The following is a 13,217-nucleotide window of genomic DNA, read 5'->3' on the forward strand; positions in this document are numbered from 1 at the left end:
GTACAGTTCACTAAGATCTTGGTGTAATGGGTCCTTGTCCTGCCATATATCCAGGTCCATGGCAGTGACCTGTTCTTTTATTTCCTGCAGCCAGACCTGTTCATTCTGATCTGGCCACTCACCACTGAAAAACTGTTTGTGCAGGTGGTGTTCCTTAGCCATATTGATTTCTGCAGGGATCGCCATTTTGGAAATATCAATTTCTTTATGTATTATTTCCGGGTTGATTTGCTTTTAACTTTTACAAACAGGCCTGATTTTGGAGTATTTATTTTGAGAGGTGCTTGTACAGTGTAGCACAGTACACCAACCAACAAGGTGTATGTACCCTGCTGGCTAGTCTTCTGTGTTAGACTGTCAAGGGGGGTAACTCGAACTCAAAATCATGGCACAAGCCCCCAAATCTGTTAAGGATTTCAATCAGGCAATACACCCGGGTCTCAGTCTAGCATGCAATGAACAAATGAAATACTTATTTATTGTGTCTATAGGTTCAGTATTCTGATTGATATACCACTCATATCACACTCCTTCTGAAAATACCCCGAGGTCACAATGGACCAGGAATCAGGCTGGCTGTTAAAGGTAATATTAATTTATTTATTATATGGGGCAGCAATCACCAATGTAGTGACAATACAAATAAGAAAGTAGGTAATGCTGTTGAATTCACTTTTGAGCAGCGCAGAATATAAAACACAGACAAAAGAACAGTTTTGGCCGGTTTTAAAGATAGCGTTTAGGTTAAGATTTCCCCCTGCAAATTTCTCACCTCACAAAGAAGCAATTCTACACAGATGTAAGTAAGCAGCAGGTATTCGGGAATATATAAAAATGTACAGGGTTTGGATACAATCTTCCCTCCCCAAACAGGAGAGAAAAACGTTTTTTGAAATCTTAGACCTTTAAAATGACCTTCGAAAAATGGCTTAGAAAAACAATGAAAAGTGTGCAAAAATCCTTAAATTGATATACATTCCTATGGGACCAACACTGAAAAGATCCTAACAAACATATGCTATAATGTGAGCAACAGTACACACGTTGAATCAGAATGGAAGTTTGGAAATACTTTGAATGGGAAAACACACGTGTAAAACATTTTCAAAATTGCCAATTCCCGCCTGAATTTCACTATGCAATTTTTAAGAAAAACATGTCAAATACTCCATTGTTGGATGCAATATTTAGGTATGGTCTTAGGTTTGAGTCAGAGTTGAAATTCAGTCTCTAGCTATAGAATTGAGGAAGTTATACAAGTTTGAATAAGAGGCGTTTTTAGAAAAATAGAACAGATAAAAATAGAAAATTAGTTTTAAAATGCCAGGGTGATTTTACTTAAACTAGAATAATGACTAAGAAAAAGAGACTGTCACCCGTGAATCTCCAGAATTACACACGGCCGCTTGTAAACCTTCACGTGGCGGATACTACATTTTTTTAATGGGAATTACTTTATTTAACCCAAATCATTAATGTCTTATGGTCTAGTAAAACAAAATGAGAAAATCGGTGCTAGCACTAAGAATCACAAACAGGGTTGCAAGAATGGTTCTGACAATATTGTAGTTCTTAAGTTAAAGATGGGATAGGTTGTATGTTGGGATAGGACAAGGCAATATATGATGTGGTTCACTATGATTCCTATTGATACTTAGAGTCCACTTTAATGTAAGATTGGACTGTCAAGGGCTCTGGTCGTCATGGATCGGGTCTACATACAGCAGGGCACCTCTGGCGGGATAGGTCAGCTGGGCGGTTCTGGTCAATTGGACTGGCACCTCAGACTGGACTGGATGGGATTGGCCCTTCTGGTTGCTGGACACTGTAGATGTTAGCAAGCCAGACTGGATCAGAATTATTTCCCTTACGTTTTGGGATGGTTTCTGGATTTGGGCCTAGCTGAAGAACAGTTCAGTGCTGAGGCCTTGGCTTTGCAAAGAAATCTGGAATCAGGAACAACAGGAATTCAGGAACAGGGTGCCACGTGGAAATCAGGATGGAGTCAGGATTCAGTGTGTCTTGTGTGTTGTGAGGTTCCCTTATTTATCCTGCCAAATGACATTACTAAGTTTATGTTAGGGGCAGACTTACAACCCATACCCACATGGCTATGATTGATCAACGGCACAGTTCCCACCTTGCTTTTTGCTGGTTGGATGACAGAAAGGGTTTTTATATTTTATGATGTAACTTGGGAGCCTCCCTTAATTATTGGGACCAACATTTAACTTTCCCACCAATACACATGTATATACTTATGTCCTCTAATAAAATCGGACACATACATTACATATTTTGTGGGTTACATATACATCCAACTCCCAAGTCGGTGGGACTTGGCTTTGTCTTTGTGTGGAATTTTGTTAATTTTAATCATAAAGATTTGGTCTAACAATTCCTAATTCGGTACATATATGTGTAATCATCCCTAGTACATGGGTACACAATATTAGATTTGCAGCATTAATAGTTTCTGCGTAATTAGTATTTTTGCATAACTTCAGTTCCTTACGCAGTAAGAAATACTACCAAGTCTTCACATGTCTATCATAAATTCAGAATTCAATGTATGTACTTTTCATTCCTTTACTTATTTTTGCTGCCAAGTTAAATGTCATGAGGTTCTGGCATCCTGCCCTTCTGACGGAAGGATAAGTGTTCAAGACATCTATTGCCTTTGTCTGGGGCCAGCCGCATGCCTAATGAAACACATTGTCATGAGTATGTGAGGTCTCCCAGCAGCAATTAGTCCTTTCCTGCCAGCAGTGAAGTGTCAACCTTTCCCAGGCTGAGGCTTGTCCAGGCAGAATTGTTTTTTTTTTAAATAGTTAATTAACTCCAAGCTGGGTTACTTTAAGTTTTCGCATGCATCTTTCATTAAAACATATAAAATGAACACAGTTTATAGGTGGATTTTTACATTAGCAATCCCTTGACATTTCTTAAAGAATTAGGCCTTTCAACAAAAAAAATGCTTTCAAAACAGGCTATTTTGCACTTTCTTCATGGAAAAACACATTGAACCGAGTTCTTTTAAATCCGACTTTCCTGTGCAGCACAGGCACATTTGATTCAGCATTATTTCTTCCCTTGAGTGCTGGAATTTTTTGCAGTCTGGATACCTGTATCCAGCCTTTGTTTAAAGTTTCTGTCTGCCCAGCTGCTTCTGTTACAAGTTGCAATTTTTGCTGAATTTTTCCCATGGAACTGGATGATCCCGGCATTTCAGTCCCCTTTTAATCTCAGTGATTCACTGGAAATAAATGGATCTAGTGCCAAAAACAGCACTTTTTAAGGTTGCAAAGCTAACATTTTAAAAAGGCATTTTCGGTTTTCAGCACAATTCTGCTGCTTTCTTCCATGTTGAATGTGGCAAAGCCCACTGGCATGCTCCTGCAGTGATGACTCTGTTTTCACCCCCACTTGACTGTGTGTGGCAGGGTGTGCAGCCCTTTCTTGGTTGTGACCCAAACACAGTTTTGCAGGTGTTGGTGAGCAGAGAAGTCTGCACATTCATTTTGGGCTGTTTCTTTCACCATTTGTAAATTGATGTAGTGGGGCACATTGGAATGAGTCAAAATATCCCACAATCTCCTCGGTGATGGGATTAACCATCTTGTAGGTGCTAGGGATGCTTTAACTTGGATCTTGAGTAATTTGCCATTAATATGTATTGTTTAAGTAATAAGAGATTTACAATGGTAGGGACTATTTTAGCCAATACAACATAGACTGCTACTCCACACTACAGGGACCAAGTCTGGGAAACAACCGATTAATCTGTTATAGAAATAAAAATTAACCATTGATTCCACAGTTTCATATTCAAAATATTACTAAGAGGCACATTTGTACAGTTGCAGTCCTAATTTTCAACATGTCTGTGTATCGAAATACAATTTTTCCAAGGTATAGCAGGACAGTGCCTTGCACTTTATGTTATTGATATTGATATTTTGTTTCTATCACACTCGTACACAAGTGTTTCAGAGCATGACAAGGCAAGGGAGGGGAACAGGGGAGAACAAAACAGCGATCTTACTAGGCCCAGTGACATTGAGAACGTGCAAGTGCTTGGGAGTGGGGGGAAATGTTGATTGGCAAGCATAGTTGATGGAATAAAGCCATGCTCTATCTCATTATACTCCTCTTCACTCTGTATGGCCAGATCTTCTTGAATGTAGTGTAAAACATTGGAAACATTCTGCATAATGGCCTTGCAGTTCTCGCCCCCTCAACAAACCTGGGTAATAAACAAGACATTGGCATTTGATGGCACCTTTGCTGCCTAGATCCAGTCATAAACTGCCTTGAGCAGCCAAAATGCTGAATCTTTCTCAACTCAAAGTACCATGAGGAGTGGCTCCAATCATGAGTAAATTCCTGACTTCTCTGTTAGGGACATACACATTGCAGATCAGAATGGTCCCAAATCTCGATCTTTGCTAAAAACGGAGTAACTACTTATTTAGTTGAAGACGCTATGTCACACCCAAGATCTAATTACTGTCTTTCACTCTGGGTTCCTTAGGCTATCACCCTATTCCTGCAGACGGTTGAACCGACACTGGTTTAGGAGTGTACCTCATATGATGAACATTCCAGAGCTAGTCCTTCGATCATGGGTGTCACACCGGGCATGTCTCCCCTCTTGCAAAGTTTAGGACTGTTGGCTCCAGCCTTAAACGACCCCTTTCACAGACATCTGCCATTGTGTGACTCAAGGAGAATCAGAATCATTCCTTTGTTCTTTTGTCAGTCAGTCCTAATGTGGCATATTTCTTTAGTGAACTCAATCCATAGCTTCCCCTAGAGAGCACTCTCTTTGAACTGTGGGTTTGCTCTCTTAGAGGAAAACACACAGTGCAAAGCAAGCATACACAATTAAAAAAAAAAAAAGAATTGATGAAAATCAATCATGTACAGGGTTCAAAATTGCAGGAAGCTGGGAGCTAGCTGCATGTAGCTTAGAAGAGGCTCCTTATCTTGACACCAGCTGCAACCAGGAGTCAATTTTGGCCACCCAGGCCAACTGCTGTCGAACAAAAACACCTATGTGAATTTAACTGAGTTTATTTGGCACATACTATGAATAAACATTCAGAGACATGTATGTGACATTTAAAGCATGATGGGTCATAAATAATGGACACAATGATACATTTGCATCTTATATGGAAGTTAGCTTTGCTGCACACTATACATTATGTTATGTTAACTCACTTGTAACGTGCCAAGCCCGAGGGCATCCAGCCGCCCTGAAAAGATAAAGGTGAATAACAGTCTTATTTTACTAGACAAACAGGATAGTATTCAACTGTTTTCTGAAGGACAGATGATTATTCTCATTGCGTAGGTGTTCAGGTAGAGCATTCCATGCCTGTGCCGCCTGCACATGAAAGGCACAACCATTTCCGCAAGCTCTCTTAACATGGTCTACTTCTAAGAGACATGCCTTTGCAAATCAAATTTTTCTTTTAGGTTGATAAAGGCTCAGCCTATTCTTGAGGTAAGCCAGGGCATAACCAAAAACACATTTGAGGCAGGTCGTCAACAGCTTAATCTAAATTATTTCCGAGAGAGGTGTAGTTTCTTCCTGGCGGCAGATGTAGGCTCAGTATGGCTCATCTGATAAACAATGTGCAATGGCGCATTCTGGATGGATCGTTTGCAATTTCTGGATGTCTGTCTTGTTAGCTCCCCCTAGGAGGGCATTACAATAGTCTACTCTTCGGAGTATATGCTAGCTCCTTGTTCTCCAGTGCTAGTTCCAGGTTACTGGTTAATACTGGATACCCAGGATTTTTTCTGTTTATCCCCTGCTTATCCAAACTCAGTTTCCATCCCTGAATTCATTAATGCAGCATTTACTACCTCTCTATGCCAACAGATCCTAACTAACCACACACACCAGCATATTACAAATAGTGTAAATCTGGCTGCTGAGGGCCAAAACCTTCAAATATCTGTCCATTTGACCATTCATTATCTATGAGTAGAAATTATTTGTCTACTCTCACCAAGGATCAGCTCACCCAATGGAACACTCTCCGAGTGGGGTCATCATGCTGCTTGGCTATTATCGTAGCTTTTACCATTCATCCGTCCATCACTCTAAAAGTGTGCCACTTAGGTGTGTGTTTTTTCCCACCAAAATGCACCAGCATCAAATATATAGGGTGCTACAACGACATGGCTGTCCTCAGCAATAGTAATGCTTTCACAGGATTTGGACAGCTATATATTCCCCAACTAAAGGATTTAATGAACGGACAACCTTTATTGTGTAAATTAGCACACAGAAATGGTCACTGTCGAGACTTCCTTCTAACGAATATCCTTCACAGCCACATATGTAGAGCCTGCAGAAGATATGGCATTTTTCTTCACTCTTATTGGATTGATGTACCAACACAACAGAGCCCAACTTCAAGGGGGCGGGGTCAGGTCTCTTTCTGCCCTCAACTCACCCACTGCCTACTCATCACCAATATCGTGATGCCTAACCTCTGACCTTCTAGACCATTCCTGGTCCTCAACAATGAAAAACATATTTGATATGGGATAAAAATGGAAAGAGAATAGCCTTAGAGGAAAGATAGGGAACTCTGTCTGGAATTAACTTTACCTCCAGTCTTAAATGGCAATGAAGACAAATAAGCAGACAGATGGTGCACACCACAGTAGAAACCTCTGCTTAAAGTTTAAAGAAGAAACATTTAGTAATGGTTACAAAAAACTTGGTAAACTAATTCATCAGACAAGCTTGGAAAAATGTCATTGTGTATGCTTTATATAAAACAAGCCATTTCTAACACATACTGTAAACTGATAATGAAACCATCTGCACTAAAACTGCAGGGGTTTACTTGAGCGAATTATTGCTGATTGTTATCACTACTCAGGTGGCAAAACAGATGTCTTCCTGAAAAATGAAACACAGGTGATAGAAGACAGCTGCATTGTATGCATGTTTGAATGCTATTTATAAAGTTATGTGATAATGGTCGACCGTGATATTCATGTTTCATACTATGCCACCAGAACACAACGGCCCTAATTAGAATGACCCCTTTATGAACCAACGACTACCGCAAGTGGTGCTATCAGGAGTCTACCTGTACTATGGGTTTACTCCCGCTAGCACAGTGAAGTGTTGTCAGCCATTTGGTATTTCAGAAACAAAAGTGTAGGCTTGCTGAAATACCTTGTGTCTTGTTAATGTGCATTTTGAAAATGTTTTACCATCTCTGTCTGAAGGGTGGTAATGCATCTAGGGCATCAGTGGGTTCAAGCCTGCTCTACCATGACAAAAAAGGCACAGGCGTGCCAGCAATGTGCTTTACGCAGCAAGAGGTTTCATAATATTTGGATCTCGGAGTGAACTCTTTGACCACCGACATTTTGGTGGAGGTAAAAATATGGAGAATTCCAGTGCTGAATCCAAACTCATAATCAGAACGAAAGGGTATTTTTGATTTCCTTTGCAGTGTTTGTGCCCTCCCTGTCTCACACGTGCAAGAAAATAAAACAGACACTCCCCGGACAGGGAATAAGGCAAAAGAGAGCTGGCTGCGAGAGTTCAGGGAAAAGTTTATCTAGATCTCTGAGAGCACTCTGACAAAGTCAATGTTACATCACATTATATAGACATATTGTCATATCTAACATATGATGCTTCGTTGGACCCGGATTGGTCAGCCAGGGTGGTGTCTAAGGTGTGGGCATCATCTCTTCCTCCTGGTTGGTTGGTTGGTTGGTGGGAGGATGGACGTCAGATATCTGTGCTCCGAATGGGTGAAGGTCAGGTCCCCGTGAAGCAGGGGGGTTACTATCTAAGCTAATGAATACATTCTAAATAATGCATGCACTAAATAATGGTTGATCAAAAGACCCTCAGTAGTTTATCATGTCACTATACAAATCACACAGGTGTCTATATCATCTATAACATTTGGATTATACAGGTCACAGTTTTAAGGGTCTTGACCTCTATAATACTCTCATTGAACTGTGGGGTTAGTCTCACAAGAATCTCAGGTATGTGGCATATGTTAGTATTAGGCACGATATACTGCAGCAGGGGTCTAATGTTAGTTGAGGGTCTGTTGGGTGGGCCTCATAGCATGGTCAGCGGTCTGGCACATGAAAGGAATATCTTGCAGGGACACAGGGTCAGAATGGCAGTAAGTTTCCATTGGCGACGGTGCGGGGGCAAGGACACGTTTGTGGAAATGAACGAGCTATGTGCTTAGTTCATGCTGGTTCACATGCAGGACAGTGATCTCAGAGGAAGACTGATGTGATACATTTATTAGTTGTTGCGAATACCTCCGGCTTCAGCGTGAGAATGGAGCCACAGAGTTTTCCAGTCAGAGTGGGAACGAGGGTGGGGGCCGTGTGCTCTGAGCCTGGCTGCTGCAGGGAAAGGGAGAGAAGCATTTCGTACTATCGCAGTGAGGCCTGGTCAGCAAGATGGAGTCGAAAGGGGGCACAAAAGATGGATGCCCTGTGTCCTGCTCAGTGGTCCCAGCTACACGAAAGTCAACGAAAGTTAAATTCGCATAAGGGCAAGGGGCGAACCCACCACTGGAGGCACTTGATCCAAGCTTTGTACTGAGAAGTGAAGGCAGAGAGGGGCCTGCTGGCCCCTCGCTCCCACAGAACAGTCAGACTGCAGAAGTGGAATAACACTTGACTACTACAAACACATCTAGAGACCACCGATACTGGTATAATTGGCCTGCATGTAAGATACTTGGCATATACATGCAGAGAGTTAAATTAACATATACGTGTCTTTGATCACGTTTTATCTTGGCAGTTTTCTTGATGGATGAAATACAATGTACAATCAGTCATCACATGTGGCTACTATCAGCAATGCTGCCAAGACAAAATTATATGCAGTGCTTCAACGCAATGACTGCAGCAATTCGTCACTCGAAAACATATCATATAGCATATGGTCCTGTAAGACCCCCTCCACATTCTTAGTATTGTGGGATACTATTGTGATTTGTGATTTGTTTCTAGCTAAAACCTGTTAGAACTGCCGCTGCTGTGACTCAGGGGTCTCCTGATGTATTACACCACTACTCCCATGATCTCTCACCATTGGCTGTGCTGGCTACAGATAGCGGGAGTTGTAGTCCAAAACATCTGATGAGCCAAAGGTTGCAGACCCCTGATGTGTGATATTTCAATACCTATGTTGATGTTATCAGAAGGTGATGAACTAGGTTGATTAGTTTCTTTTTTCTCTTTGTTTAACCTATTCATAAAATGGCCTTCCCGTGGACCATAGAAAGTTAAGTTAACTATTGGCTGTGTATGGCATTCCATAACACGTTTGCCTTCATTTTCTTTTACCTAGTGGGAAAACACCTTTCCGATGCTTCCTGGAAATGTTGGTGTGGTGGCTTGTTTGGAAAGCCTTCAGAGGTAGAAGCTCATTGAAAGTGCCCCATTATCTTGGGCTCATAGTATAATGAAAAATCATTTCATGGGGAGATAGAATATTCGTACTTCACAGAGAATGTGTAATTCTGATGGAAAAGGGTGCCTACTTGGTTTCTATTTACCTAACAATGGTGTTTTTATCGATTGCATGACAATGATTTTTGGTGATGCCGTTTGGAAAACACCCTTCAGCAGAATAGCACACAAAGATTAACACACACACAGACTATGGGCCTCATTACACGGATGGCGGTAAGGGTTTAAATCCTTATCGCCTTACTACGAGGTCCCTTTGCGGGTGGGGGAATTTAACGCCTGCTTTTTGAGGACGTTAAAAACCAACCCACAAAGGGACCAGGGAGCTAATTACGGTACCGCAATTTGCGGTACCGTAATTAGCGCCTTCCCCATTCCCATAGAGCCCTATGGGGCAAAAATGGGAATGGGGAAGGGCAATGGTGGAAGGGGGAATTACCGCCCCGCCATCCTTGGACTAGGGCGGTAATTCCCCTTTCCACCAAGGCGGTGCCGGTATTTTACCGGCATGAACCATGGCGCTAATAGCGCCATGGTTCACCACCATCCGTGTAATGAGGCCCTATGTCCCTTCGAGGCTATTATCAAACCTTTCATGATTTAATAATTGTCCGTGTTCAATAAAATGCATGCACACATTGGTAACATTTTTGGTCACTGGGTAACTGGTTAATTGTATTATGTTTAGGAAGTAAACGTGTATTCCTAGAAAAAAATACCACTTTTGCATGGAAGCATATATAATGATGGGACATTCTATTCTGTTAAAAAAATTAAAAAAAAACAAGACTAACGCATGTTGCACAACATTAATTTGGGAGGGTTCATTGAAAGGCTGTCTACTTCCAAGCACCTTGTGAAAAAGCATGTCAGCAAGCAGAGTCACTAGAAACCAGTCACAAATGAGTTTCTACTGTCTGTATTTGTGGACCTCTGAATCGATGTACAGGCACTTCCACTGGCAATTCTGCACTATCACGTGAGTTGTATTTTGCTTCTAAGTTGAACGTATATATTTTATACCGAAATTGTGTTTAATACAAGCTGACATGGAGCCAATTGAGACATCCCATCCATGCTCCAATCACCATTTGCTGTCTCATCGTTTTTGTTTGAGATTAGCTACTGTGGTGTGCGTGCTAGTGTACTCTTTCCAAATGGTTTCTACTAGACCCAAATCCGTAGATCTCTTTATGAGCATCTCCTTAATTGACATGAGTAAAGTTTGAGTGGTGATTCTATTCTAACAAGTGATTTTCCATTGCTTTGTCAACGGATACAAGACAACATATTTCATTGATATCAACTGAACGCACCACTGGCATGAACTAGTCACAGTTAAATTCAAACTACTCTAGCTATCCTACCCCTATTTTGACCAGCCCCTGCTGTCTCCACTTGTTTCCTTTGATGGTATTTGTCATGCGGGTATTCCAGTTGACCGGTGCCAAGTGGTCTACATCTTCTAAGCTCACAATGTAGTCAATGCAATGCATTGTTGAATCCCCTTTGGATACCACCACATTCTGTGCATAGCTCTGGGCATCGGGATCCTTGTGCAGATTTTGGAAATGGTTACGCCAGACTTCACCTGCCATGCTACATTGCGTGTTGCGGCCAGCAACAAGGTGACATGCTAAGAACAAGCTTCCAAAAAGTACACGTATCATTTCCTGCATGCCTCATGTATGGCCTCCCACGTTTCTTGGAAGTACTGCTTTTTCTTACTCTCTATGGTGGTTTCATAGATAGATCTGCAAATCTGCAGGTTATTAACACCGTTTATGATCTGAATTGTCCTTTTAATAAACGCCTACTAGAAATGCATCTGAAAGTGCATAGAAATAACACTAATGAGTTGTGTTGTTTTAGTGTGAAACCAGAACAAATGGTTTGGAATGTGGTGATGGGAAAATGCCATTTTCGTATAGCTGCTCATCTGGTCATGTTTGTTTGTTTTATTTAATTCTAAAGTGCACCTTAACCCGGGGGTATCTGGGAGCATTTGGCGGTTACAGAGGTTACAGACATGCAGATGATATACAAAACATGTGATATACAAAACAGTTTTACATGGTGAAGACATAATTACAGAATTAAAGGCTTGAGCGATACAAGTAATCATAAGTCATTCAGATTGTGCAGTCAGAGATTCGCCATGAGGGTTCAGAAGTGGAGTTGTGGAAAGCAATGTTGAAGTTAATATTCCTCGGTCAGCCATTTGATGGAGTTACTTCTTAAGTTTGCAACTGAGTTGGCTCTTTTTAAGAATAGAGGGAGCGAGTTCCACAGTTGAGCAGCCATGTCTGGGAAGCTGATCCCACCAGATATTTGTAATTTATATCTGGGGACTATCAAACCGATTGTATGCCATGGCTGAGGCAGTTGCGTTTACCTGTTTGTGTGGACTTAAGGTGACATTGAGGCAAAAGCCTAGGGTGTTTACCTCTTTGGCCACTGGGATTTTGTTTCCATCGATGTTGAAGGAGGTGTAGCCTGAGTTCAATTTTTTTAGGTTGAATGTGGAGCCTACAGTCAGCAGTTCTGTTTTGTCATCATTCAGGCAGAGGCCGTGTGTGGCCATCCATGCCTGAATGATGAGATACATTTTGTTCACCAATGCTACATAATCTTAATAAGAAGCCGACAGCGGAAGGAGAATCTGGGTGTCATCTGCGTAGTTGGTATGGGTGACACCAAGACGATTCAGTTTATCGGACAGGGGCTTAGTGAAGATGTTGTACATAGTGGGTGATACACAGGAGCCTTGGTGGACTCCACATGTGAGGGGAATGGGGTTGGCTGATGCTGAAGGGGAGAAGACTCTCATGGTTCTGTTGTTTAGAAAAGATTATATCCAAGTAATGGCATTCTGGGAGAAGCAGGCTGCAGAAGGAAGGTGGTTGCATAGTATCTTATGGTCAACCAAATCAAACATCACCGATAGGTCCAATAATAGTAGTAGGGCCATTTTCCCATTGTCCTTTAGTTCATCAATCTGAGATTTTAGGTCAATGAGTGCTGTTTCGGTCCCATGCTGTGGTCTATATCCCGATTGGCGAGTCCCTAGAAGGTGGTTAATCTGTAGATATTCTTGGATCTGTAGATGAGCTACTCTGTCCAGAATCTTTAATAAGAAAGGGACTGTCGTAATTAGCCTGTAATTTGTGGGGATGGTTGGGTCCAGAAATTGTTTTTTTAAGTAGGAGTAGAACCCAGGATTCCTTTAGGCTGTTAGGTAATATGCCTGATATAAATGAGGCGTTGATTAGCTAACATATGAATGGTGCTAGATCTCTAGCGGCATCTTTAATTATTCGTGCCGGGCAGCTATCGCCTTGGCATCGTACAGGTTTGACGGAGGCAATGATTCTTTGCACCTCCAAGGCAGACATTTTGGAGAATTTAAAGTCCTGGGGTGGATTGGTACTTGGTTTAGTGTTGTGGTGGAGGTTGCCTATGTTTTGTATGTTTTTTCGTTTTTCAGAGATTTTAGTTTGCAGAGTGGCTATTTTGTTGGTGAGAGCATTTTAAATGTTTGTGCACCAGAGTTGATCTTTTATGCATGTATCCACTGGGTTGATAGGCGTCTCCATCTCTTTGAGTATCACAAATAGCTCTTTAGTACTAGAGCTGGCCTGATTAATTTTATTATTGTATGATTCCCTTTTAATGTTCAGTATTTCTTCCTTGTATTTATCTGATATATTCCTTAG

This window comes from Ambystoma mexicanum, chromosome 8, assembly GCF_040938575.1.
Source record: "Ambystoma mexicanum isolate Mex_15411 chromosome 8, UKY_AmexF1_1, whole genome shotgun sequence".
NCBI lineage: Eukaryota > Metazoa > Chordata > Amphibia > Caudata > Ambystomatidae > Ambystoma > Ambystoma mexicanum.